General features: G+C 40.6%; 1 protein-coding gene across 1 annotated transcript in view; it reads left to right on the plus strand.

Annotated features, from left to right (window-relative positions):
* The first annotated feature begins 15509 nt into the window (after positions 1-15509).
* The window catches only part of nck2a (NCK adaptor protein 2a), a 53604-nt gene continuing 42622 nt past the window's right edge, over positions 15510-26491 (plus strand). Inside the window, 1 exon segment of the mRNA XM_034213781.1 lies at positions 15510-15775. The gene's annotated coding sequence lies outside the window, so the exon portion shown is untranslated.

The raw sequence follows: 26491 nt of genomic DNA on the forward strand, positions 1-26491 counted from the left end.
ATCAGAGGCTAATTGAAAACAGGGGAAGGGCGACTGAGAGGGTCAGAAAAAGGGGGGTGGGAATCTTTTTTGAGATGATCTATAAATACAGAGGCGCTTCACAGAGATAACCCCCAGGCCCCCTTTCTCATTCAGTCACCGGCGAGACCGTTTGGCCTTTTAAGGTCACTCTGTTGTTCACTCACATCCTCACTCACTCACTCACACACATTTCACTTGATTTTTCTGGTATTTGTGTTTCTTCTCAGAACCGCGTCATCCCTCCCCGTCCCACTTCCTGGAGAGAAGCAACTGTTTTCTTTGGATCGGAGATATTTGTTATCGTTTGGCTTTCATAATACTGCACACACAAACACACTGTTACATAACGCCACAATCTTCCTATGGCTGTTTGATACATTAGGGAAAGGACGCCGAGGGTCAAACGTCAGAAATTGTTGTCCTGTGAGACTTGTCCCTACTCATGTGTCTCATCTGTCTTTACCTCCCTATATTTCTTCTCACAGGGGAATACGCATTTAATCCTAAAGCTTCGACGTGTGGGGTACAGTGTCCCGGCCCGCTACTGACAGACACGCGCTCTGGTTTCTAAGAAATGTGTAGCACCATTTTTTGTGACCCCACACTCACTTTTTCCCCCTGCAAAACCCACCCACAATCCACCTCTCTCTCTCTCTCTCTCTCTCTCAGGTCTCCCTGACCCTATAGTCTCTGGACACTCTCCGGTGAGAAAATGCGTCACTAGAATCAAGTGCTCTATTTAAAGACCACCAAAGACCCATTGGTGCTTTACAAAGTGTGTGTGTGTGTCCATTTGTTTATGTGCACACATTATGCTCATAGGTGTGGTATATATCATACTGTATATTCAAATAGTTATTTTAGTCAAACTGAAATATCTCAACATAAGGTAAAGTATTAGATTGATTGCATAAATGTTGAACAGCCCACAGAATAAATCCTTTTAAAGGGGCCCTATTATACTTGTTGGGGTTTTCCCTTTCCTGTAGTGTTTTTTGCATGTTAATGGTCTGCAAAGACTAAAAGTTCCCTCCAGAGGGAGTTTCTCTCCCACACACTCCTACGTGATAGGCTAAGGGGCAGGACATCTCTAAGTGGTTGAACTGATCACAACAGAGCCGGCCAGCTAACCAATCAGAGCAGACTGGGCTCTGGTTTCACATTGGCCCCTTTAACATTGATTACATTTGTGGTTTTGTGTGAAATATCCCAACAACTTTTGAATGGTTTGTCATGACATTCAAAACACACGTTCATGTTCCCTTCAGGATGAAATGTAAGAACTTGGTTTTTTACTTTCATCTAGCTAGCGCATCAATCAGGTGACAATTTGTTGAATACTTTCACTTTTGATTTTATAACTGCAAGACTAATTTGTGTTAGTAAGAGCTGATATACTGAACATTTTATTATACCCACTTTTTGAACATGCTAATGTTTAGTATTTTTTCTCAAAGTAATGACGTGTGGAAGTACAGCCTCATGGAGGTAAACAACGTTCTTGCTGACAAAGCTATATTAATAAAAACAATGATGGGGGTGCAGTTTTTTCATCAAAACAATAGTGGTTTTTGTAATGCAAACTGAAACTAGAACTTCACCAAAAGAAACTTTCTTTTTAAATGTAGATCATAGCTAAGCACTGCTATCATAGATACAGTGGACAGATGTTTCCTCTCAGGTCTGACACAGGCAGCTGGGAAGAACAGGAGTCTGTGGCATTATGTCTAGTTAAGGAAATTCAAATCATATGGCAGTTTATCAGACATAAAAAAACGATAGCTCTCGGAGGACGTGATTTGATTACTCTGCCTACAAACATGTATTTTACATGAAACGTATTACAGTAATACTAAGTGCTTTACACAGGCATGGAAAAGCAATCATCTCAGTTCACCTCATTTCTGGAACACGATTTAATTATAGATCAAACTTTTTCATACCTAATCGTAATACTGCCAGAAAGATCCTGCCCTAGCATGCCCTCAGTCCTTGCCCCTCAGACCTGAGCCTTTGTGTCTTGCTGGGACACAGTTCCCCCTCCCCCCCTGTGCTCTGGATGGAGGACTCTCAGCTGCTAAGGCCAGGGGATAACAGTGCAGCTGTCTGGGCACTGCAAGGCTATCGTGATGTTAAAGCCTGGTCTTACTCATGCTGCAAATACAGCCGTGAGGAAAGGTCAAGCACGGTAGACCCCAGCATCAACAGTGAACCGTTAATCATTAATGCCACAGCACCCAATTGGACTGGAATTTCTCTGGGTCACCCAAGATCCAATATGATCCTCTGGAAGAACTTCACTGCACTGCCTGTCAAACTGGTTGAAATGGATCCCAGCGACTGACTTTACAGAACGTGCAGACAGGGCCGCCTTAATGCACGGGCTGACCTGGGCTGAAGCCCAGGGGCCTACGGAGATCGGGGGCCTATCATGAGCCAATAATAATAAAAACAAATTCAAATCTTTTTATTTTCATTTCGGGTGTTTTATTTTTTATTTTAAATAAACAAAGTCTTGGCTTTCAGAATATGAAACTTTTATTTCCAAAATCACACGATAAATACATTTTTGAAGCTTGTAAAGGGAAGAAGACAGCTCTCCCTCGCCACTCTGCTGTTCCACAGCGCTGCTCCCCCTCCCTCCGCTGAAATTCTGAATGTAAGGCGTATAGTAATCATAGATAACAACGGCAGGGTTCGTTACAGTTTGTTTTCATCTGGTTTCAAATAAACAAAGTCTTGGCTTTCAGAATATTAAACTTGTTTCGGCAAATTCAGATGATAAATACAACTTTGAAGCTTCGGCATAATTACAAGCGGAGAACGGAGTAACTTGACGTCACAGCAGGCATAACAACAGCCGGTGTTTCTCGTGAGTGTTTTCCCCGGGAAACAAACAGAATACACACAAACGCAAAAATACACAAACACACACACGTATACAGACTCACACACACACACACACACACACACACACACACACACACACACACACACACACACACACACACGCACACACACTCGCGAGCTTCCCCCAGACCAGTAATCCAAATGAAAATATCTTCCCTCCATACTATTTTGATCATTTGCTCCGCTAATCAATCAGATCGATGGATTCCAGAGATTTTTCTCAAAAATGATGACTCAGTAACAGTCAGTGGGCACCACTTAACAGCCAATCAGAATAAGAATAGGTTTCACATGTGACTTATTCAAATTGCGAGTGATTGAGTGACAGATGAATGTTGTTTTGGAGACAATTTCGGAGAAGAAAAAGTTTGAGAGTGGCGTTCGGAAAAGGAAACCTAACACTGATGTCAATTGAGCATGACATTCTTCGTGAGATGGATTTTAGGAACATCATAAAGGCTTTTTCGGAAGCACTGCTAAAGAGGTAAGGCAATGCTGCACTATTCATTGATTCCCAGTAGCGTGCAAATGTGTTGTACATCGTTTTACATAACTAGGGTTGTGTTAATCCACCGGAGATAATGATCATTCTCATCTACTGATACCTGGCATTGAGGCCACATGTTGCTGTTGCTCAATTAGTGGTGGTGTGTGTGTGTGTGTGTGTGTGTGTGTGTGTGTGTGTGTGTGTGTGTGTGTGTGTGTGTGTGTGTGTGTGTGTGTGTGTGTGTGTGTGTGTGTGTGTGTGGGTGTGTGTGTGTGTGTGTGTGTGTGTGTGTGTGTGTGTGTGTGTGTGTGCGTGTGTGTGTGTGTGTAATCACAGAGCCTGCCGAGGCTGTAAATGACTTTGATTTGTTAAATAGGGGGCCTACAAAAGGGCCTGATGGCAGGTTAAGGCGGGCTTGCGTGCAGAGTCATAATGAAGGTCTCACATGGGCAATTAGAGCTGATGAAGAGAGACAGAATCAGTTTTGGGCTCCCACTGTGGGAGTAGGGAATATTTGCAGTTTAGCAGTTGTCTAACATCGTCTTGATTTGAGGTTGAAGACTCACTACACTGGATAATCTGCACAAAAATAAATAGTTTTGGCTCTTGTGCTTTCTTTGTTGGAGTGAGATCAGAAGATAGTTCAATACAGAGTTAATAGCAGGTGATTTACTTAACTTAGCACAAAGACTGGAAAAATGTAGCCTGACTCTGTCCAATGGTAATAGCATCCACCAACCCGTTTCTGTTAACCCCAAAAAATTAACACATCAATCTTTTGTTCATTCATAAGGAAAAAAAGTGTAACAGGAGAACATCGTGCAATAGGATCATTTCAGCCGTGACTGACCAGGCTTGTATATTGGTGAAGAAGTCAATGACCAATGGATCGCGTCATAATCCACTACCTACTCGCTTGGACCCATCCCATTTTGGAGATATGCCTTGCTTTTGATTTTACACTATACACCTATAAAGAAATGCCAAATAGAGCCAGGGGTGTACATTCTGGGCATAAAGCTTTGGGGGGCAATGGCCCCCTGTCACCCTCAAACCATGCACATTTCTGACTCCAATCTTCATTCTGACTTCAACTACACACCTGTTTCAAGATGCCACATTGGACCAGGGGGGGACCGTGTGTGTGTGTGTGTGTGTGTGTGTGTGTGTGTGTGTGTGTGTGTGTGTGTGTGTGTGTGTGTGTGTGTGTGTGTGTGTGTGTGTGTGTGTGTGTGTGTGTGTGTGTGTGTGTGTGTGTGTGTGTGTGTGTGTGTGTGTGTGTGTGCAGGCAGGCATGGCACCTTGGCCCCCATTGACCGGACCACGCCTTCATTTTGATCTCAAACATTTTGTGACCTCATATTGCATGGATGCAACACTTTTGCAGTGACAACATGCGACCACAGACAGACAGATATATAAATACCTGGCGAAGTACTCAAAACCCTTGTCAGTGCCAGTTACAGAAGGTGTGAGCAGGAAAAAATGATTCACATAATGACACAAACACACAATGTGAAAAGCAAACTAGCATCGATGTTGAGTCGAGTAAAAATGACATGTTAAGCTTGCTGAGTTATTGCTCTCAGCATGTGATCGTGCACACAGGTCATCTTTATAACACAACATATTATTGATTTGTATTTCTTGCTTAGTATCAATTCTGCTTTCAACAGTACAGTGTTGTCACTGACTGTGACGAAGGTAACTTCGTCACTATGGACTGACTGCTTCAGGCCGGGTAATTGTGTGCACCTGGTGTCCTGTGTTGTCTCCTCCCCCCCTCACCTGTGTCTTGTTGTGCTGATTAGTGTGTGTATTTAGGCTCTGTTTTCCCTGTTTGGTGGAAGCTGGTAGTGTGGGTGAGATCCTTGTGGCTGGTGACTGTGGTCACCTGGGCAGCAATATTGAGGCTGTGTATCCTGTACCACAGCGATGAATAAATGCCCACACCGGGTTATATTTGAATTCTCTGCCTCTGCCTCCTTGCTTGGTCGGGCCGCTCAACGGTCAGCTTCACAATTGGTGTCAGAAGTGGGATTTGACCAAGTAAGGAAGTGAACATTTTGAGAGGAAAGAAGAGGGACCAAAGAGAGGAACCGCGGCTGGGGGTGGCTATGCCTGGAACGGACCAGGGGGCCACGGCTGTTGAGGCAGCAGGAGACGAGAAACAAGCAGCAGGAGACGAGAGACAAGCAGGTGGAGCAGCTGGAGAAGGAGAAGAGGGAACTCCAGGAGCGCATGAAGAACCAGGAGAAAAAGATTGACTACTTTGAGAGGGCTGAACGCATTGAACATGAGCAGCGAGAGGAGGAGGATCGGGAGTACCAGGAGCGTCTGCGCAAACTCGAGGAGCAGGAACGAAAGCAGCGCGCTCGTCAACAGGAGATCGAGGAGCGGGAACGCCGTCGTGACGAAGAGAAACGGGTCCCAGCCGAGGAGAAACCCAAGGATTGGAGCGAAAAGGAGGTTGCAAAAGACACTGTGCTTCCTGGGGAGAGGGGGAGGGAAATGTGACGAAGGTAACTTCGTCACTATGGACTGACTGCTTCAGGCCGGGTAATTGTGTGCACCTGGTGTCCTGTGTTGTCTCCTCCCCCCCTCACCTGTGTCTTGTTGTGCTGATTAGTGTGTGTATTTAGGCTCTGTTTCCCTGTCTGTTGGGAGGCTGGCAGGGAGTGTGTGTGTGAGATCCTGGTGGCTGCAGGCTGGGCTCACGTGAACAGCAGCAGCAGGATTGAGGCTGGTGGCTGTGTGCACAGGAACAGCAAGATTGAGGCTGTGTCCTGTGCTCAAGTTTTAATAAATGCCCACACCGGGTTATATTTTTGGACGTTCTGCCTCTGCCTCCTTGCTTGGTCTGGGACTCTCAACGGTCAGCTTCACACTGACCAACTGTTTTAATCAAATAGGAAGCGAATAAACATCACATCATGAGGTTCCCATGGGTTGTACAATATGTGAGAACATTTGTAAAATTAATCTCGACACAAAACTTGTGACTGCAGAAATTAATTATTATAAATACATGTATGGAAAATATGTTGATTGTGTTTATTTGTCTGAAGAGATTGGCTGATTCTGTTGTACAGGACATTTCCTAAGCACATTCTTTCATGCATACATTCACCCTTCAATAGAGTGGTGCAGGGATGACGTATTTTTGTAGGCCGACCCGGAAGTAAGCTGCGCTCGGGTTCCCTCTACAAAAAAGCAATGGGATTTCTCCACAGGATTTTGGAAAATAGCTCAAAATAAGGTGGAAAACGAACCTGTTTGATAAATGCACGTTTTGTTCAGCCGGATAACATCCACATGTCTAATCGCCAGAAGCAAAATGCTAACGTTATGCTTTAAACGACTCTACAGCTGTGTAGAGCAGGGTCGCACGACCTCAACGGCACGCCAACTTAAGATCGATATTCAAAAATACAGTTTCAAAAGTTGAAGCGTTTGTTTTAACAGTTTGCAAGAGCGCAGGTACTTGCTTTCAAGCAGAACAGTGGGAAACAAACTTAGCGGGAGTGTTTACGTGTTCGGTGTAATGACCTACAACGGCCTCCATAACTTCTGTAGTCCTATTCAGCCACTTGTTAACAACCATTGTTTTTTCAGACACGTTAACCTCTTCAAAATCACCCAACAACAATCACTGCTGATGTATCCGTCTCTTACATTTGTGTCAGCCACAGACCTTATTTCCAGCTATTTTCCAAAATCCTATGGAGAAATCCCATTGACTCTGAGACGAGGGAACCCGCAGTGGTAAAATGCTGACTCACTTCCGGGTTTTAGGACTCGTCACTGCACCACTCTATACATACCTGCTAAACCCTCAACTCATTAAAGGGTCCCTATTATGTTTGTGGGGTTTTCCCTTTCCTGTAGTGTGTTATATAGGTTTTTGTGCATGTACATGGTCTGCAAAGGCTAAAATCCCTCCCCACATGCACATGTATCTGGTCAGCATGTTGCTTTGTTCCCAGGGATCAATGGTTACGACAATGATTAAAAGCCTCCTGTGCCCATTTTCACTTTTTCTTTGCACCGTGCCAAAGGGATGTGATGTGCGTCTATATATGACACAGAAAATCTTCAGTCATTTAGCCGGGTGTTGTATTCCCAGTCCGCTAAATCTCCGTGGAGATTCGTGGGATGTTTCAACCCCCACAGTCACCACACACTTTATTTAGAGGCTGCAGTTTGTTTTTTCTCTTTTTCCTTTTACCCATGTAGACACCAACACATACACAGATATAATTATCTTCTTATTACAGACACATGTATTTCCTAACATTTGGACTACCTATGCTGTAAAATGTATTATCTCTTTGATTTACACACGGCATCTATTGCACGTCTGTCCGTCCTGGGAGAGGGATCCCTCCTCTGTTGCTCTCCCTGAGGTTTACATGTTCCCCTTAAACTGTGGGTTTTCTCTGGAAGTTTTTCCTTGTACGATGCGAGGGTCTAAGGACAGAGGGTGTCGTTTTTCTCATACTGATATTCTGAACAATCTGTGCTGTTGTATTTGCTGTAAAGTGTCTCTACTGTAGGCTATTTTTATTATATGTACAGCACTTTGGCTCGATTTAATGATCTGCTTTTAACATGTGGAGAGTCTCAAAAAGTAGAGCATAAATTATCCATATAATGGATATGATAGGGCTAATATAATATAATAATTATATTGATATTTTAATGTTCAAGATGATTCTGCTCTGTCGGAAAACCTCTCTTTTACACTCCCAAAGTGGGTTTGGTGATTCAATGTTGGGATAATTTATTTTATAGAAATCTGTTTTAGGAACTGGGTGGGAGTCCATGCACATTTTTAGGAGTTTGTTCCTGCGCTAAATTGTTAACTACCATTTGTATCCCCTTTGTATGACGCCTCAGTGTATAGTCCCAGTAAAAGCCCAGTCTTAATAACTTCTATTTGTTTTTCACGTGGTCCCACTCACTTAGAGGGGCTGAAGTCTCATCTGACCTCACTTATCTGGACAACAACTGAGCCCCTCTGTCTCAGGCTGCATTTATCTTACTAATTCTGTCCGTTGCAAATCAAGGGCAGCTGTCATGGTGGCACTCTGGCAGCTAGCACCAAACCTCATGTCCCAGAATACAGATCCAAAAGATCCAGGCGCTGGTGGAAGACCAAAACTGGTGATGTGGTGGCAGCTGAGGGCCAACTGTGCCTAAAAGCACCACTTTGTAATGCCGCTTTGCTTTTATTATTCAGCTACTCTGACAACAAAGCCCATTAGGTTTGGTGAAAGAGTTGTTTTACTTTTGTTGTGTCGGAAAGATTTAACACGATTTGTTTTCAAATGTGTCCAACAGAGTAAAACAAGCCAAATTAGTTTGCTGACTTGAATAGTTCAGTAATCATTTATTAGAAATATGTCTGTTTTAATGCATGATGCCATGATAATCTATAGGCATAATGCTGTATGAATATATTTAAACATTATTAAGCGTTTTACTGTATAATGACTTAAAGGGGCCCTATTGTGATTTTTTGGGTTATCCCTTTCACATCCACTCTGCCTGAAACGCCTCCATGTGACATCACTATGTAACACTAGCGCTTCTATTGTCTAGCGCTCCAATAACTTGTACGTGATAGGCTAAGGGGGCGGGACATCTCTAAGAGGTTGACCAATCACAACAGAGCCGGACAGCTAACCAATCAGAGCAGACTGGGCTCTGGTTTCAGACAGAGGGAGAAAAGAGGTGCTGCAGTACAGGCAGAATGAGAAATGTTCTTGGTATATTCGATAACATTTAATAACTGATAACAGTGTGTTACATTTTTTTTAATGTATTCCCGAGATTAAATCAGTTAATTCAATAATTTGTCTAAGGGTTAAGATAGACATGACCTATTTCCTTAACTTTTTATCTTCAGATCTTGTGTCCTCAGCATTACTCCCACTGAAAAAGGTTGGGAGATAGATAAGAAGGTACATTTCATCTTGCAAATCTCCAACCATGTGTGTGATTCACATTTCCCTGGGCCTGCAAACCTCAGACTAACACACATAGCACAGGAGCCGCTGGTTCATCACGTATATCATCACCCTCAAACAGGTGCTCATAAGGATGGGCGCCTTTCTGCCAAAATAAATATTTAGTTTCATCAGCGTAACTTTAGCTCAGCTGTAGGCTCCCAGAAGTCATTCAGTGGGATGGGAATACGAGGGGCGTGGATCTAAAATGGAAGACATCCTGGTTATAGCTGTGGCAGATAAAGTGTTGACAAGTGCTACTCAGCCTTGATTAAAAGTCAAGCTCTCCTCAGGCTTAACAGAGGTTAGAGAGGTTTCAGATAATGTTGCACTTTTACCACAGCGTTGAATCTTCGCGTGTCGCACAGACGTCAAGTCATTTTATGGGAAATTAAAATCAACCATAATAATAATAATATATTTTATTTCTATAGCGCTTTTCTTGAACCCAAAGACGCTTTACATTTGGGAGGGAGGGTAGACAAACAAAACAAAGACAATAACATAACCATAACATCTAATTATGCCTGTTATGACTGTGTGTGCAACTCAGCTCTTTCCAATTAGCCTTGGGTCAGCTGGGTTTAAAAGACAACTTTAATGTAATAAGCATGAGCTTGAAATTCCTCGCCTAAATACTTTGTAATCAAATTGAATTATTGAAGTAAGAAAGTCGGGTGAGAGAAGAAGAATTGGGTGACACGTGCACCCGTAGGTTAACTATTTCATTACACTTATGTCATGATATAGGTCAGGGTACAAATGATGGTAACAGTTTTTAACTTCTCTGCAGGGATGCTCTGCCCCCTGGTGATAGCAGAGCCAAATATATATATATTTTTTTTTATATTTTACTTTAGAATTAGAAGTTTTGTTTCAAACTTTGTTCTAGCATTTACATGTTTTGGACCTCAAAATCTAAGAGGAGTACCGAAAAAGACTTTCCTTTTTCAGTGTAGGAATAAAGATTAACCATGTGGAGGCGCTGTGGAACAAGGAACAATAAAATGATATGCATTAGTGAAGCTTTCCCAACTTATAAAGGGATCGGCTTATCACTCTGAAATAGAGAGATTTGTGCAGTGGTGTGATTTTAACCATCTTGTGCTGAATGTGAAGAAGACTGAGGAGATGGTGTGGGACCATGTGTGGGACCCAAAGGCAGTGGGTGACCTTAGGCCGGTGGTTATCCACAATGAACCCATAGCTCAGGTCAGCTCCTATAAGTACCTTGGTGTTCATATAGATAGTACACTCAGCTGGAAGGCGTATGTTGAAGGTCTGTGCTCTAGACTTTAACAGCGATTGTATTTTCTGCGTCGACTCCGGGCTTACGGAGTTGAGCAGAAGTTCATGCAGTGTTGGAGAGCATCATAAGGTATGGTATCACTGCTTGGTATGGTAACTTAAAAATGATTGCTGTTAAAAAACATCCATCTCACCAAAACATATATGAGCAGTCCATTATTAGACAGGCACAAAAAATGGTGTCTGATCCCACCACATACTCATTCCTACCTATGTCCACTAAGCTTCTTAACATTCACATGTAATGAAATTAAATGAAATGAAATTAAATTAAATTATCTTTTTAAATGTTGGCCATGAGAGGTCGTCATTGTCAGTATGTGCGTCTGTGTATTGTGTTTGTTCAAACGGTGTATGAGTGATGATATGTGTATGTATTTTAATGTTTACTATGTTTGTATATGTACATGTATGTGGAACTGCAGGACGGAGTCCAGAACAAATGTCCTTACGGGGACAATAAAGTATATCGTATCGTGCACATATTGCACATGATAGACATTATTTAAATACATGGTTACAAAATTATGTAACACTATAGTTTTAAGTTCGTTATTTTCAGTTTTTCTCTCATGATAAACATTGGAAAAATTAGACAAATATAAAGTTTGATAAAAAACCATTTGTATTTAATTTAACACATTTATGACTTGATTGAGTAAACACCATGGTAAAAACAGACAATATATTCTTTAACTAAATGACCTCTTAAGAAGCCCTACTTACTGTTTTTTGTGGTTTTAACTTGTTGTATTTCATTAAATGCATACAATTCCAAGTTAAAAACTGACAATATATTCAAGACAGTTTTCAACGAAAGAGGCCATCTGTGTATGATTTTTTTAGGTCTGAGATTAAAGTCAGATCCCAAAACTGTATATGGCCCCTATCCTCTATCATAGTTTAGTTTTTTTGGCTGATTCCTTCATTAAACCTTTATGCCATCTGTAATGTCTGAAAGTGTTTGATATGATAGATGACACATCATGATAATAAAGCTGAAATGTTTGCTTCCATAGACTATAAGTAAATAAATAAATATATTTATAAATAAAATAAAATAATACATAAATAAATGTGGAAATAAATACAGGAATAAATAAATACAAGAATAAATAAATAAATATGGAAATAAATAAATAAATACAAGCTGAGAATGAAACAGTACGCACATTATTATATATATTTAATATATTTCTACATTTACGTTCACTTACATTTATTTATTTATGTATTTCTGTGTCCGTATGCTAATGAGGTGGGCGGTCCTAACCTCAGTCTGAAGCAGGATTGGTCAATTGTTAGAGCCAGGCAGAAGCAAGCGATTCGTCACATCTGTACATCCTGTACACACCAGGGGTGTCCAAACTTTTTTCACTGAGGGCCACATACAGAAAAATATACGAAGGGCTGGGCCACTTATAGAGGAGGTATATCGCCTCGTAAGTTAAGTTATAAGTTAGCAAAATGTAGGTAAATTAAAAAACAGCCTACATCACAGCTCTCTATGGGGTTTCATTTATCTTCTTGGCAGCTCATCCCTTAAAACAGAAGCCTCAGAGTGATTATAATAAGGAGAAACAGGAAGGGTGTATTTAAGTCATTGGGCTTTTTAAGATTTGTTAGAAAATGTTTTCAACTTGAATTGACTGAATTGATTTAAAAAGCGGTCTTATAAACACATGAATACTACTGTGTAATATATTTTTACATATTTAAGAAGTACAATATAAGAAAAGCACAAGTTTCATTTGTGGGCCATATTTCATTGTACTTTTGAATTTGCTGAGGGGCTATTCAAAATGGCCTGCGGGCCGCATTTGGCCCCCGGGCTGTAGTTTGGGCACCCCTGCTTGTACACACAATGGATGTATAATAAGAAGTAGCACTGTGTTAGGTTTTCTCCCACTTCCTTGTCTTTACCGTAAAGCCCCACCAGAGGGAGACACAGTCAGAGTAACTGGAAGACCACACTTTAAAAAAGTTACTCTTACAACGAATGAGTATTTGCAGTAGTCAAATTAGTAATCTAAAATACTCGTAAAAGCACTTGAAGTATGAAATGACCGAAGCACTGTTGTGATGGGTTTTTTGCATGTAACTGTAACCTTTGAGCAAAGCATTTAATCCCCATTATTAATCAATAATTCTACTTGGTAGATCTGTGAAGGTTTTCATTATCATTGCCATGGGATCACTTTGTTAGAAAAAGTGGTGGGGACAATTTCTCCATATTTAACATCAGCATATAGTAGCATAAGACAAAAGCAGGTAATGAGGACAGCACATGACATAAGTAATACATAAATAAATGCATAAATACAGAATAAATAGAGGAATAAATAGAGGAATACAAAAGTACAAGATAAATAAATGGGAAAAACCACAGTAACAGGAGTGTAAGGGATGGGATTTCTAACAGGTTTGAGATTTTAGGTTTTGAAGCTCTTCTCCACCATAGCAGTGAGATAACACACACATTTAACAAGCACAATACACACGATACATCAACATGAAAACGGCATGGCTGAGATTGAACCACCTTCTGACTCAAAGACAACAGCTCTTCCTCTCAGCCACAGCCAAAGTATAGGCTGTAGTTCAGAAATGATGAATTAATTGCCGGAATGTCCCAATCGAGATAACCGTTTTGTTGTTTGATTCGAGGTTTTTTTTTAAATGGGAAAAACACCTGAAATGTTGGAAAGTTGGAAAGGTACCGAGGCTTTAATTCCATTGTTTCTAAAGGACGTATTAAAGAAACCTGACCCCAGTTGCCCTGGTAGCCTTGTGTTTTCTGACCAGATGTAAGAAATTGGACTGTCACTTCCTGTGATGAGTTTCAACAGATGTTTTTCCAATATCTCCTATGACAAGTCCTCTCCTCCTCATGTCAAAGTGTACAATAGATAAAATGTCTAAAAAAATCCAATCCAATCAGTCCAAATCAATCCCACCTGCACAAGCTGCTGTATAGCTGAGTGGTTAATTAAAGCAGGGAGTCCTTATCCGGAGCACTGTGAGACCCTAGGTTATGATCCAGAGCCTGGCAGAACATTTTGGGCTAAAAGAAAATCCTTGATGCAAAAGCCTTTATACCTTAAAAATGTGTTATTAACAGTGAAACCACCAGGGGAAGTGTTAGGAGATGTGTGAAGTAATTTTGGTAGAACTTGACTTTATGGCAGGGAAGTTATTTCATTGTTTTGTTTCATAATTCTTTGGTTAGACAGTCCATGCAGATAGAGGACGGTGTATATCGGCTTTGATTTCATATAAATAATTCAAATGTTTCTATAGACCACAGATTCTCAGATATTTAAACACTAGAACATATTTTCTTTTCCTGCATTATTGTTCAACCATTTTGGGATGCTTTCCAGTATTTGGATAACTTACTGTGTGTATTGATCTTTGGATCAGGGGAGCTGGTTCAATCCCCAGTGAAGTCGTTGTGTCAAGACACTTCACCCCAAATGACTCCTGTAGGGATTGCTCACAATATTGAGTGAATGCAAGTTGCTTATTAGTTTCCAAACACCTTAATCCCTCAATTTCCTTTTACATTTTTTTATTTGTTCCTGTTTTTTTCAGGTTTTGTTTGTTAATAATGCCCTCAGTTTAAATTAAGATGAAGATAAAATCAGATATACTTTATTGATCTCAAATTGGGATTATTTTCGTCACAGCAGCATGTTCAAACACTGCATTGCACTTCATTTGAAAATAAAAAGAGTAGAAAACAAAAAAATACAAAATATAAACATTTAAAATAAAACAAAACGACAAATTAAAATATATACAAGTTAACCGATAAATATAGAAACCTGTAGACTCAAATAAACACTATGAAGGGCAGACATTCTTTCAATAAACATGTGACTTTTAATTTGACACGTTATTAAATATTGCATTGCAGTCTGATTACTAGTTAAAGAAAGACAACAATTGAAAGGAAGCTACTGTCCTGTACCAGTCCCGGCGTCGGTGACGTCACCAACAGAACCGGCGATCAAGCTAACTGAAGACACCGGAAACCACGTGATGTTTCTTCAAAACAGAGGTTTTTTCTTCCCCTTACTAAATATTTTTGAATGGAACAAAATGTATATAGATCATTATTTTAAAAATTCTGCATTCAAAATCTAAGTGAAAACATATAAGAATCAATATGTGCTTCAAATACCAAAAGTAAAAGTAGCCGAGTTATTTAGCAGAATAGTCACAAAATTATATTACTGGATTATAAGTGATGCAATAATGGGTTTATCACTTTAATATTGCATCTGGTGGAGAAAATCTATTTTATCTTATACATTGATGGGTTGCTATCAGTTAAAACTATATAAGTTCAACTTGTTGTTGATCAAGATCTGCAAAGTGTAAAAGTTAGAGAAGTAGAAAGTTAAATACAGTTCTCTCCGACATGTAGTAGAGTAGAAGTTCAGGTACTAAAATACTGCAACATAGTATATGTGAACCTTGAGTAAATGTTGTTTTGTGTGTGTATTATGCAATACTATCTAGATAAAATACAGAATAATATCAAAACAAAACTCGATATTACTGATATAGGACTGCCTAATGAGTACTTTTAATACTTCATGTTCTTCTGCTTTTGCTTGACTCACGTAGCATTTTGAGGTCAGGACTGTTTTATAAACCATGGCATTTATACTTATTTATAAAATGTTCTGTTTGCCATCCAAGTGCTGCTTATATTTTGAAACTTGAGGCCGGAAGTGGATTGTACGTCCTTACGTGGACCGTGATTGAGGTGGAGAGGCACCACCGAGGCAGGCTGCGACAGAAAAACAAACGAGGATAGGTCGAGCAGTACACAGTACTCAGTCCATGTTTTAAAAGAAAAAATACATAGTAAAAACCCAAAGGATATGTGGATTTAAACGTTATTTTTGTCGTTTTTACGCGGTTTCAGTTACTTCTTCTTCTTCTGTCTTCATTTCGGCAGAGTGACCGTTTGCCCATTCTCTCCGGAGTGAGCACTAAGGTAAGCCTGTAACCGCAGATGAACTGTGTAAGTTGGACGGGCTACTTTGACTACAAAAGCGCTGTTAAAATGTCTGTTTAGTTTTTTCTCTCATGCAAATTAAAACCCCAAACAGTCGTAAAAGTTGGGACACAAAAAACGGTAGTTTGCTAGACTCACTTTCTAGATTTGACGCTGGGTCTTTGTCCACTCAGATGTGGTTTCACTAGACATTGTGCTGCCTTTCGTGTGTTAGGAGAAAAAAGCACTCTCTAAATGGCTTTATTTTTCACGTTTACAACCAAAAGAAGTACTTTAAATGAACCCCTTTCCCCTTTTTGTAATATTTACATAGGGCACTTCTTAAAAGGCCTGTAAGCGCAGGCTACTATAGCAGCTTTTTTAGGCATCTCTGTTCTCCAAGACATCTGTTTTGTTTGACTTATTTTCTTCACTTGTGCTCTTTGTTTACTTATTTAAAAAGCACACTTGTTCACCTCTACAGTGCGTGGCCTGTGTCAGAGCTCATTGTTTAAATCGCAATAATGAACCACATTTGCCATAACACCATAGATTGGCGACTGTTGCCACATGCCGAGCTTGTCAATGTTCCTGGTGGCCTTTGTGGTAACTACACCTTTTATCCTTTCCATTATTTCCAATAGGCATTGTCTTTCTTGATTGTCTGGAGTAGATGCTCATTAATTATCCACTCTTTTATTTTCTCATAGAGACAATGATATGTTCCCCCCCTCCTCATATATTGTATTTTCACTGTAATTATTCAAGTAACTTTGAAGGTGGAGGTTTTGGTGCTTGTACACTTTTATGACCCACCTTTTTCTGCAGACACACCCTCTGTAAAGGAGTCATACTCTGAAAGGTTTGCGCAGCAATGCCAGGTATGTGGAGGGAAGGTGTGAGAATAGAGCAGCCTGAGCAGAAACTTCCTATCTTACGTCATGCTAAGAAGTCTTAAGGAAAACAAAATGCTTTAAATAATTCAGATTTTAATTTATAGAGATAAGTACTCATTGGATTGGGCTACTTGTACTATAGTTGATCATGTTTCCTTTATGCTGCTTTATTATTTGTCTCTAAAAATATTGCACTTTTTACTCCCTCACATTTATCCCAAAACAAAGTCTGTAAATTACAATTACAATTTTAATGTAGGACTTTTACTTGTAGCAGTGTTTTTATTCCAGCGATGACTTTTTGTAGTCCAACATCCGGTTCTGCATTTTTTTGTCCTCTTGACAAAAAGCCAGTTTTACAGAAGCACAAATATACACAACTTTGAATGATTTGATGGAAGTGTAAATGCATTTTAAGTCCACTATGAACTAACACTATGTTGACTGAAACAAGTCATAGGATTAGACCTATGTCCTAACTTGGAATTTGGGAACCTGCTGGCTGTTTGTTTACACTATTTTCTGACATTTAATCACAAAACACTTAAGGATTCAATGAGACAGCAGATCAAAAAGAATAGTTGGTTTCTAGTAGGGCTGCTCAATTCATCGTATTTTAATTGCAATTACGATTTTGTCTGGCAACGATTATGAAAACAACATAATCGAAATAAAACGATTATTTTTTCATTATTATTTATTTAAATTAATAGATATATATATTTTTTTATTGCTTTTTCAATTGAATTATACTTAAAGTTCAGGGTAATCAACTGTTAAAAACATACTACACAATTTTTTTTTAATAAATTGATGTTTTCAAAGTAAATGGATAATCGTTTTTAATAATCGTGATATCAATTATTGACCCAAATAATCGAGATTATGATTTTTGCTATAATCGTGCAGTTTCTAACCTACCGTGTTTGTCTTTAACATGAGTTGTAGCCTTCATGTGAGGTATTTTGTCAAGAGGTCAAGACTCGGCCCTTCAAGTCTCGCTGTCAAACTCGTTGTTACTACTTGTAAATATTGAGAATACTTGAGTCAAATACATGTGAAAGCATGAATCATGTTCTAAATACAAGGACATTATTCATGCTTTCACACATATTTGAAATGACCCATGGCAGTTAGACAGGAAGTGGGTGTAGAATACCAATAAAAGCTAGTTTATAGTAGGTTGTATGGAGTTTACTTCAAGGCATAATGGCAAATTGGCAAACAACGCTCCAGTTTAATCATTAATATATTGGCATGACGTCATAACTCCGTGTGTAAATGTTAACACCTACATGTTAAACATTAACATAATCTCCAGGCAGATAAGAAAGAACAAACTCAGGTGTTAATGCTTGACTTTCATTGTGGCTGGCAGGTTCATTTTCATTCACCCCGATGCGTCTGATGTATTCACTTTCCAGTACAATCAAAAGGTGTTCTTATGTAATACAGAATCACCATTCCTTCAAGGTTTGTAAAACACCTCTAAAGGTATTAAATAAAGGATGCCCTTCTAAGTCAAATATATTATTAAAACGCAATACATTTCAGGGTGCATAGTCAATTTCAAAGTCCTGAGTCAATCCCTCGACACCAACATGTGTTATTTGAGTCACATCTTTCCAAATGGGATAAAAAGCCAAATCTTCTTTTAAATGTGATCGAACATGAGACTAATTCCTCGGCTCGTCTCTCTCTCATATGTTGCCTAACGGGCCAACAATCCCCACGCTGTAAGTGATTCAATATCAAACAGTGTGTTGTTCATGTTGTACGAGTAGGAGTGGAGTTAGACGGCGTTGTTAACAAGGAATAGTTTGCTTTTCGTATTGAAGTTCATCTTTGTGTAGTGTGGACATCGTGGTGTCTTTTTAATTAAACGAGAAGCAGGGTATTGTATGAAGGAGGTAATATGAGTCTAGTATGTTCATTTCACATGATATAGTATAACCATTTAACACTGATACATTCCTACTTTAATAATGCAGTTGGTACTTTAATACTTTACAATATCAGGATTAATTATGTTGTTTTTCTTGGAAATTCCAAATAGATTTCCTTTAAAAAGTACGTCAGTTAATATATTTAAAGCTCATAATCTCCACTTTGATGTAGTTTGCTGACTTTACCGTGGCTGTACTTTCAGCTGCGTCATTTTACATTTTTTCACTTCTGCCTGGACATCCAACTCAACATTTGTATCTGTGGCGAGCTCAGGCTCTTTCTATGTTGTTTACAAATATATTTCAGTCCCTTTTGTTTTATGAGTTACCCTACACTTTGACTATCTCCTGCTGTCCTTCAGGAAGCGATCGTGCAGCCGGGGAAACTAGGAGATGAGATCGGTGATAAAAATGTGATTTCTTTGCTTGGTGGAAAGCTCAATGTCTGCCTCCCTGAGGAAATCCTAATCTGGGTTACAGGATAATTAATACATGCCGCACAGATGGGCGGTCAGCAGATGCAGAGTGATACTCGTGAAGAGCATAATGTGGAAGCGAGATAAAGGTCACTCTATTGTCATTGTAATGATCTGTAATCCGGGGAATGGGGCAGCCATTAAACTGACAGTACATACATTTATGACAATGGAGCCCCTCTCCGTGACCCCATGATCTATGTAGAGCGAGAGGATTTGTGAAACTATTAAGCAGAAGGCTGGCAGTGACCCTTTGACAGGATTTGTGTCCATTTAGAAAAAGAATGAATATTTCAGATTGTATATAGCCTAGATATATCTTTCAGCGTTGTAGTAAAGTAAGTGACGCCTCGTTTCAAAATCAACCACATTTTTACTCTCAGACAAAAAGGATGCTGAACTTGATCAAAACTGGACAAGCAGCACACAACTGTGGAGATATCTCTTGTCTGGTTTATTTGCATAATAACAGTGATTTGATGTAAAACGTCCTGCTTTAAATGCAACCACTAAGTTCACTCAAAACCACAAAAAGGAGTGTTGAACAAAGATGGTTGATTTTAGGGTTTACGTGTTTTTTTGCGTTTCTTTGCTCACAGAAAACAAAGGAATCTTTCCATACAAATAAATTCCCCTCTGCAATGCACTTTGATTATTGTATCAGTATTTTCTCCTACACTCATACATGCACACGTACATGGCAATTACAGATAAGGAGGACTCTTATTGTTTTCTGTGGGTGGCTTTTATAGTCATGTGATCCGCAGTGCAATAATCCAAAGTCTCCAGGGATGGAAATGTGGCTCGGTCCACCATTTCTGTCCCGGCTGCTTATTGGGATGGATTGCTGAACATTTTCTAAAGACATACTTGTGGATGAACCCCAATGACTTTATTGATCTCCTGACTTTCTCTCTAAAACCACCATGAGGTTGACCATTTTTCATTGTTTTTTTTAATGGAAGGATAAATATGTTTATGGTTAGGGTGAATCCTATTGGTTCAGAGATTTGGTGATTACTTTTCTGGAATCACCATCAACGTTTCTCTTCTTCTGTAAAATATCTAGATAGATTTAGAAACGATGTCTTCAGGGCCCATGATGATTCTTGGTCTTTTCTGTTTGTTCTATATCAAAGGTCCCATGACATGGCCATTTCTACTGATCATAATTCCATTGTTGAGGTCTACTGAAATAGATTTACATTGTTCAATGTTCCAAACTCTCATTGGTTTCTCATACAGCATCTCTGTATAGTATGTGTATTCACTCTCTGTCCTTCACGGCTTGTTGGAGCTCCTGGCCCCCCCCCCCCCCCCCCCCCTATGAGCCCACTGTGCTCTGATTGGTCAGCTCGCCCACTCTGTTCTGATGAGTCCACCACAGTTGCAGCGGAACATCAGTGATTATGTGTTACAATGGCGTTTGTTAGCAACCAGAAAAATGACACCAGTCATGACAAACGGAGGAGAATGCTGCGTGGGGTCTGGGTGCCGTGTTGGCGGGACGTTGCGGGGCTCGCTGCTGGAGCGGACAGTGTGAGCTGGATTACTGGTGTAGTTTCCCTGGTGCTGCGTGGGGTCTGCGAGCCAGCGAGACACCGCAGGGCTCAGCCTGAGCACACACACACTCACAGCCTGATCTCCGAGTGTGTGTTTAGGGCTGCTCAATTAATCGTATTTTAATTGCAATTAGGATTTTGGCTTGCAACGATTATGAAAACAACATAATCGAAATAAAACGATTATTGATTTTTTTTTTTTGGTTTTTCAGTTGAATTATACTTAAAGTTCAGGGTAATCAACTGTTAAAAACATACTGTTCACATTTATTTTCTCCAGTAAATGGAAGTTTTCAAAGTAAATGGATAATCGGTTTTAATAATCGTGATATCAATTATTGACCCAAATAATCGAGATTATGATTTTTGCCATAATCGAGGTGTGTGTGTGTGTGTGTGTGTGTGTGTGTGTGTGTGTGTGTGTGTGTGTGGTGTGTGTGTGTGTGTGTGTGTGTGTGTGTGTGTGTGTGGGTGTGTGTGTGTGTGTGTGTGTGTGTGTGTGTGTGTGTGTGTGTGTGTGTGTGTGTGTGTGTGTGTGTGTGTGTGTGTGTGTGTGTTGTGTGTGTGTGTGTGTGTGTGTGTGTGTGTGTGTGTGTGTGTGTGTGTGTGTGTGTGTGTGTGTGTGTGTGTGTGTGTGTGTGTGTGTGTGTGTGTGTGTGTGTGTGTGTGTGTGTGTGGTGTGTGTGTGTGTGTGTGTGTGTGTGTGTGTGTGGTGTGTGTGTGTGTCCGTCTGGGGCAGCACAGGCAAGTCTTTTCTGTGTTGAGTTGTACTCGCTACAGGGTGTACTTTGAGGGTTTGTGACTCTGCAGACCGTTTACATGCATAACAAACAAGGGGACGGGTAATAACCGGAAAAGCATGACATGGGACCTTTGAGGTTAACGTGATTTTGAGTTCATATTTCAGACCATAAATAGATTTGAATGAAAATGGGTTACTATAATGTGCAATACTTTGACTAAATAATCGACTCAGCCTTAGCTGTTCTTTCTGTTTAATGCTTACTTGCTATAGTAAGGTTGTGTGACCATGGCAAACCTGCTTAGCAAGCATGTAAACAATTTGATAGTATGCATGTTGGCATGTTGACGTAAGCATTTACCTCAACCCACGGTGTCTAAAAAGGGCTGCAAGTTAAACTTTTAGTCTTGTTCAAATCTGTTTCCAACACAGTATAATCCTAGCATGACTGTCTCTCCTGGAACGTGAACTCTGTCCCCTTTGTCTGAATGTCATACCTGAGTTTTTCTATGTCTTTGTGTTTAGCCTTCTTATCAGTAGTTTAGGGTTTCAGTCGCCGCTCCTGAGTGTTTTCTTTTGTTCCTACACTTTGTCCATTCTCTCCTCTTCCTCCTTTACCTCTATCATCACTTCTTTCTCCTCCGCCAACCGGCTTCAGTTCCTAAATTCATGCCCAACAGCCTGTTGGCTTCGGTGTCCTTGTGTCACCACTGGGCACCGGGCCTAATCCTACTCTGGGACGCTGAGGGGGAGACCATGACGGGGAGAGAGGGAGGAAGAGAGTAAAGCTGGGTGTAGTTCAGCGGTACAATATCTCAGCCTCTTTTAGTCCACAAAGCCACAGCCTATGTAATCTGTGGACGTTGCAGGATGATGTCAAAGCTTGACATGACATGAAGGAACCATAAGAATGTGGGAGTAGCTCTTTGCTTATGAAAACAAGAAAAGCTGCTTCCTGCTGAGGACGGTGAAGTGCCATCTCTAATGCTCGCCGTGTTTCGTTATAAATGGATACGAAAGACATTTGGGGAGCTCTCAACCTCCCGAGGTCTTCAGGGAGATTACTCTGTAGATTGTGTTTCGATTTCTTCTCCCTCAACAGAGAAACGTGAGCGTAAATTCATAAGCACACTGCTCGTTAAATTGTAATCAAGTGTCAGTGGCTCCCCCACACTTTCCTCCAGTGTGTATGGGGTTTGTATTACATGGCAGAACATTGGTACTTTGGGCCATGGAGAGAGATGGGGCGAGGGATCAACCCAACACGTCCCAGCAGGAGAGGATACACAAACGTTCAGAGTAGGGATGCTCCGATCGCCAATTTCGGGGCCGATCGCCAGAATCAGTATCGGCCGATACCGATCGCCGATCCGATCGAGTGGGCGGGGCCTAAATGGAAGATTTAAACATCACTTTAAATCTTCCATTTAAAGTGATGTTTAAAACTCAGTTAATGCTCATTCACTGGAGCTTCCACAAACAACAATCAACTTAATTATTACATTCAAATGATGTACATTATTCAAGTTTACATTCACTTTGGAGAATAACACGGGAGAAATTAGCGGAAGCGCTCTCTTTTCCTCTCTCCCTCTCTCCTCTCCCTCTCCTGACAGCCTGTCAGTATCTCATGCAGCTCACTGATCCAGTAATGAGTGACCCGACAATGAAGAATACATATATTTATAATAACTAGTTTAGCTTGTTCCAGAGGTAGATAAAATAGCTAAATGTGTTAGGTCTAACTCTTACGGTACGTCCACACAGCAGCTTTTCGAAAATCTTGGAGCTGGGCGTGTCTGAAAGCTTGGGGATTTTTTTGCGAGCAACACGACCAACAACCAATCACATGAATCTCCCGCCCCCGACATACAAAGCAAAAAACCCCGGGGATTTTATGCGAGCAATATATATATATATATATATATATAAATATATAAACTCCCCAAACAGGCGAAAACCTACCAGTTTCACCCACTGTCTCTGCCACCTCCCTCCATGCCTGGTTCCTCCGGTTTGTATCCCGTTAATAGTTCTGGTCGTAAAGAACCGGGTGATTTGCTACCGTAATTTCTCGTTTGGAATATGAGGAAATGAACTGCGGTCTGGTTCTCCCTGTGTGCGTGTTTCGTTGCGCTTACCGGTCCGGCGGGCGGAGCTGCAGGATTTCTGCTTCACACACGTTGCATACCGCTATTTTACTGTCTTTTTCGGACACCTTAAAATAATGCCAGACCGGTGAAGCCATTTTGGCGAGCTTGTTTTGGCGCACACAGAGAAAAGTGTCATGTATTTTACGTCATGCGATCGGCTCTCGCGATCGGCATGTTTGGAGAGCACCGATCGATCGGTAGAGAGTGAGTATCGGCCGATATCGATCGGTGACCGATCGATCGGAGCATCCCTAGTTCAGAGACTTAGGTTCCACTACACAGAAGTACAAAAGTAAGACTTACTGATTCATTGACTAGAATTATAAATACAAACGTTGACCAGTTTTAGCTTCTCAAATGCAAGTATTGCAAGCTTTTAAAAAAGTGTATTCAAAAGATCAAAAGGAGTACGAAGATCAGAATAGTATCTTGCTTGGATGTTTTGTGTTGTTGCGAAAGTCTGTATTTCATGCATCATTGGTGTGACTCATGAAAAAGAGAATCTATTGTTGGACTTTGTTCCATCGTGTTGTTTTCCAGACGAGGCTTCGACGGGCCCTTCATGCTCTAATTGATTTCATTAAGTGGACGTTTCCCCCTTTGGCCGCGCCCCCATGCTCAGACCGTCAGTGTGCACACAAACATTGAGTTATCTCACCCCGAGCACAAGCTTGACTTATCTGTCTTTCACAGAACAATCCACGTTCCTAGTCCCCCCCCCCCAGAGCCTCACAGCCCACGCTACATGCATCCCTCTGAGGATCGGCCTCATTAACAATCTCTCCCCATTCCTGTGGACGCTTCCAAAGGCATCGGCGCCGTTATATCGAGCAATGAAGACGCTTTACACGCGCTGCTCACATTTTGGGATGGGCCGACACATAAATGCTGGTTTTCTTTATTTCTATAAGCTTGTCAGTTATAGTCATTTTAACATTATTTCTATTGAAGCAAACCAACCTGCACATCTCAAGATTGATGCCATGCAATCTTTTCATTCCCTCTTTTTGTATTCTCGTGTTTACTACTAATGTGCAGTGCCCAATGAACTATGAACTGTAAACTCTAATGTTGGCCGGGGGTGAGCTGCACTCTGACTCCAGCCTCCTCCATGGCTCGTGTGTTTCCAGCTGTTCTTTTCACCTGCCAGCTATAAACTTCACCAAGAAGCAGCAGTGTGTTTAAGCGTTATGCAAACCCCTCGGTTCCTCCCTATCCGGTATGTCTCGCTAGGACAGCGGCTGTTACAGACACAATGTGCCTCACAGGTTGACATTACTAACATTTCTGCCTGCATGTTTTATCAGGATTTATCTTGTTAAATGTTCATTTAGTTGACGAAAAAGTCAAATCAAGTTATTTGAATGTAGACTGGTTAATATGCTTTAAGTTGGGGTCTCTTTCCCCAGTCCAACAAGACCATAACAGTCGTCTTAAGCTTTGTCTTGCTGCCTGTTATTTCATAGTGAAAGAAACATATTTAATCTTCTGCCGCTCATTTCATTTATAGATTGAAGCCACAACTAGAAATACTTTTGAACGAAAATTCTTCATGCCCTTCCTCTATAATATTAAACAAGAGCTTAGTCCTTGTAGTGTTATTGAGCATAAGTGAAGAATGGGATATTGTTGATATTTCTAGTCAACGCAGCATTACGTTTTAGCAACAATACAAACAATTTAGCCAGTTTTGTAGATCAAACATTATTGAATTGTCCAGTGTCTTCTTGAGAATTGAATCTGTACTTTCATTGTGTGGACTCTCAGCTGCTGATCTCACAATTTGCACACCTCCATCCATGGATCATTGAAAAGCTTGTTTTGCAAATGGTTGGATTGAAAATAGTGCACACTGTTTGCTTTCTGTGCAACACGGTGTGAAACGTCTGCGTTACAGGATCTATAAGCACGCGTCTGACCAATTGCTTGTCTTAAATTAAAAGTATTGTATTTTCCTCATAATGAAAATCCCTCGAGAGCAAACACATTGACTCAGACGGCTTAATCCTGCAGAGAGAACAGGAAATGTTTCTCCAACTTAATCCCCACAGGATAATTAAGAAATCTCCCACTACACACAGAGAATAAGAAAGTTTCTGAAGGTGTAACAATAGTGTGTGTTTGCTGGCTCGTGCGCTACGGCAGGGATTATATGGATGAAATTCAACTGGAGTGAAAACCGACCACCCGCCCTGCTGCTTCTACAGTGCAGCTGCTAAACAATGTTGTCAGAATTACAGAATGACAAAGATGAGACACGGCACAGAACAGCTCCATTGTAGCTGAGAGCTGACAGGCGCTGGTGTGCAGATCTAATATTATTACATGGTAATACTTTCTATCTGTCTCTGCTCTGTGTGCAGGACTAACAGCATGAGACGGCTTAGCACCGCACGGACATCCAGCCTCCGCTTTCATGTGAATGTGATGGATAACCCTGCGTTATTAACACAATAACATGGCTCAACAAACATGTAACCAATCGTGCTATGATGTTTTGTAATATTATTAACAATAGAGTGGCGCAGAAGTAAGCTTCTTCCTCGACAAAAAAGCAATGCAATTTCTCCATAGGATTTTGGAAAATATCTGGAAATAAGGTCTGTGGTTGACCCACATTTAAGAGACGGGTCACATTTTGTTCAGTCGGAGAATCTCCACATGTCTACCCTACTTTTATAATTTTCGAATCATAAATCTATCGATTAGATTTATGATCGACACACATCTTGAATGTGTGTGAACCACAGACCTTATTTCGAGCTATTTTCCAAGATCCTATGGAGAAATTGCATTGCTTTTTTGTCGAAGGAACCGGAAGAAGCTTACTTCCGAGTTTTAGGACGCATTACTGCACCACTCTATTGTATGTTAACCAACTGTTAAAGGACAAAAATAACATTGAACGGCTGATTATATTTCGTAAACAGTTGAAAAACAAGCTGAGAAAAACTCATAAGAGCAGCTG

The sequence above is a fragment of the Gymnodraco acuticeps genome, unplaced genomic scaffold (genome assembly GCF_902827175.1).
Source record: "Gymnodraco acuticeps unplaced genomic scaffold, fGymAcu1.1, whole genome shotgun sequence".
In the NCBI taxonomy this organism is placed as follows: Eukaryota; Metazoa; Chordata; class Actinopteri; order Perciformes; family Bathydraconidae; genus Gymnodraco; species Gymnodraco acuticeps.